This window comes from Ceratotherium simum, chromosome 34 (genome assembly GCF_057802395.1).
Source record: "Ceratotherium simum simum isolate JZ-2026a chromosome 34, ASM5780239v1, whole genome shotgun sequence".
NCBI lineage: Eukaryota > Metazoa > Chordata > Mammalia > Perissodactyla > Rhinocerotidae > Ceratotherium > Ceratotherium simum.
Window position 1 is genome coordinate 22,323,403 of NC_141933.1, and position 3,385 is coordinate 22,326,787.

General features: G+C 48.1%; 1 long non-coding RNA gene across 1 annotated transcript; it reads right to left on the reverse strand.

Moving 5' to 3' along the window:
* Positions 1-1,103: 1,103 nt before the first annotated feature.
* LOC147912651 (uncharacterized) lies at positions 1,104-2,276 on the reverse strand. Its single transcript, XR_015549792.1, has 2 exons — positions 2,164-2,276; positions 1,104-1,366 (listed from the first exon to the last, which is right to left on the reverse strand). It is a non-coding gene; the product is annotated as an uncharacterized LOC147912651 (long non-coding RNA).
* Positions 2,277-3,385: the final 1,109 nt, after the last annotated feature.

Genomic DNA, 3,385 nt, shown 5'->3' on the forward strand with positions numbered 1-3,385 from the left:
TTGAGGAGGTAATGTTTAAGTTTAGACCTAAACCAGAGAGATCCGGCTCTGCAAACACCTGGGGGAAGAAGGTTCCAGGCAAAGAGAATCACCAGTGCAAGGGCCTTAAGGCAGGTCCAAACTTGACAGATTGAAGACAGACAGTGTGGTGGATCATAGTGAGTGGAGGGGTAGAGAGTGGTCCCAGATGAATCCAGACCGTGTACAGTCTTGTAGGCCTCAGTAATTAGTGTAGAAAGATAATGAGTGGCTCTAAATAGAGGAGTAATGGAATCTAGCTTATGTTTTAAACAAATATTTTGGCTGTTGTGTGGAAAATGGACTGGGGAGGGGTGGAAATGGGTCATGAGATTAGAAGCAAGAAGATCACAATAAGAGGGTGTTGCAGTTAACCGGTAAAGGATGATGGTGGCTGGGTTAGGGTGGTAGAGATGAGAACAGCAGGTGGATTTTGGATCTGTTTTGGAAGAAACTGACAGAACTTCTTGATGGACAAGCTGTGGGGAATGAAAGAAAGAGGGAATCAAGACTGCTCCTGGGTTTTGCCTTGAGCGCACTGATGTGTGGCAGTGCTACCGGATAAAATAAAGAGGGGAGGAAGAGGTTGGGGGAAGGCAATGGACAGTTTTATTTTAGACATGTTAAGTCTGAGATATTTGTTAATGAACTGACTGAAGCCCACATCTCATACTTTATATGTATCACCAGACAAAGGACGGTGAGATCCCAGATGTTGCCTTCCTTTTCAATTCCTTGTTAACCAGGAATAAAGAGAAAAATAGCTGAATAAAATATTCAGTCTTTTGTAAAACACTTTTATGTTCAGAGGTTTTGTAGCAGATCGGAGCCTTCCTGGGCAGGCATAAGTAGCCAATCAGTCACTGTGTCACATCAAGCAATTGTTCAAGGGGCAAACTAATTAAAAATTTAATCCCATGATTTTCATCTTAATCTCTTTTTCCCACTAGCTTTGATCAATGCTCACAAATACGATTTAGCAGAACTTTTCATTTAGAGAAATGTCTGAGTGGGGTACCTAATTAGTTGTTTGTTATGAACCAATTGATAACTAAAATTATATGCTAAGTACTAAAAATCACACGCTAGTTTTTAAAACATTTTATTTGCACAAAAGCTGTGTTCCTGTTATCAAATGAAATGCCCTTTCTATGTTACACAAAACAATTGTTCCAACCTGCTTCTCTTGACTTTCAGAAGTCAAGTTGCAGTGCGCTGTGTAGGTAAACAGTGCACTTGAGAAATGTCTGGTCACCCTTACTCCACACTATAACACAAGTGTTGTGAAAGTTGTACCAATAAAAAGATTCCACGAACTTCTCAGCTACCTGGGGACTTCTGCTGCAGCCTGACAAAAAAGCAAACAAAAAAACAATCAGGCCAGAAACCACATAAAGCAACTATGCAAAACCGAATGTGGGGATGTAAGTAAGGACTGGTTTGAAGAAGGGCAACCTTTACAGCTTGTTCCAATGCCAAGGTAGTTGCTGAAGAAGGTTACGGCTCTGTTCACTAGGCAAGTCAGGGGACATCCATTTGGTGACCATCTTGCCTATCATCTATGGCAAAATTTCTACTGTTTTCAAGTCCCACAGCATCTCTTAGAATGCCAAAATCCTTAAGTTCCTTCCAGTAAAAGAGATCTTCACTTTTGAACTAAAAGTCAATGGCTCTGGTCTCCTGCAGGCTTTTCAGCCCCCTTAATAGTGCTTTCTCCACTTGGGTTTTCACTGCTATTTCAATAAAAGGGTGAGAAGAGTGAAAAATGGTGCCCGCCATCAATGAAAACCAATAAAGACTTCTTCTCGTGCTGGATGGTCTCAGAAACAGGAGGAAAGATTACCAGACAGCAGGTGTGGTTGGTGGGTGGGCCCATTTAATGAGTAAACCTCACAGGATTAGAAAACGGTTTTCAGAGCGCTGAGGCCCTCTGTACACACACATTTTATGGCAATGAAGTCCCGGCTACCAAGCGTCATTGTCTCTGCCCACACACTGCATCTGCCCCTTCCAATAGTCCAATAATAACCCGCTCTGCCCGACAGGTCAACTTACTTGACCTGTCTCCCAGCCACTCTCTCCCTCTGCCCCTCCCCTGAGACACCCCTTCACCCGGGACCGCCCCTTCTCCGGTCCCCTTCTCACCGACAGGCCGCTGGCGGCAGAGCCTCGGAACCGCTCGGTGAGGTCGCGCTGGAGCAGACGCAAGAGCAGGGAAGAGGAGAGGAGCAGAGGAGGCTCGCCCGCTTAGCTTCCCGGGGGCTCCCGGGCAACCGGAGGGGAAGTGACGTATTTCATTACCGGAAACGGAAGTCAGGCGCGGGTTCAGGTCGCCGCCATGTTGTGTGTGGCGGATGGGGATTGTGGCCCGGGGGCTCTGAGCTTCGGCCCCCTACCTGCGAAGGGAGGGTAGACGTTGTCTCTCTCCTTCTCGTTGTCTGGCTCTGAGGGTCTAAGGGGTGTTTACTGACGTCACTAGTTGTCAGGCACGGTGCCGTGTGCCAGAACCCAGTGAACAGGACCCACCTGGAGTTTTCCCTCTGGTGTTCAAGCCTCCTAGAGATGGACGCGGAGGGACTGACCACGGTCCTGGGGAGGGTTTGAAGCACGAGGCCCACGGAGTACACGGGCCCACTTGGTCGGGGGGAATCTTTGGAGGCTCGTTTGGCTGTGGTTACTTGGGCCAGGGCTGTGGCATGGTGATTAGAGGAGGGAGGGTTCCTGAGATGCTTGGGAGGTAGGCGGTGGTGGGTGGGGTGTGTGGAACGTGCAGAGTTGGGTGACCGCTCCGCAAGGGTGTGCCTGTTGGGACCTCTTAGGGGAGAGGCCTGGGCCAGAAGCGTGTGTCTTAGATTTGTGCGTGGGGGTGGGAATGGAGCAGAAGCATGGAAGAGATTACCCGGAGGAGAGGATACCGTTTGGGAAAGAGGCCCAGGACAGCCTCAAGAGCCCCTCTACGTCAGGAGAGGAAAAAGAGGAGCAGGCAGCCTTAGGAGAAAAGCCAGGAGCAAATGGAATTTCAGGAGGCGAGGGAGGAGTGCTTCTAGGAAGGGTGTTCAACCCTCTCAATTTTCCTGAGAAATTAGTGAGATGACCACTGAGAAATGCCACGACTAAACAAGCCTTGCCATTGGCTAGAACGGGTTCACTGGGATGGTGGGAGGAGGCCAACTTGGGGGGAGTTGAGAAGTGAGAGTGACAGTGAGAAAACGGAGACAACTGAGCATAAACAGGCCTTCTGAGTAGCTGCCTGTGAAGAAACAAGACGGGTACTGGAAGAAGGATGTTCATGTTTTTTAATTATTATTTTTTAAAGATTGGAGAGGAATAAGCTTGCTTAAATATCGATGAGGAGGAGCCAGAGGTC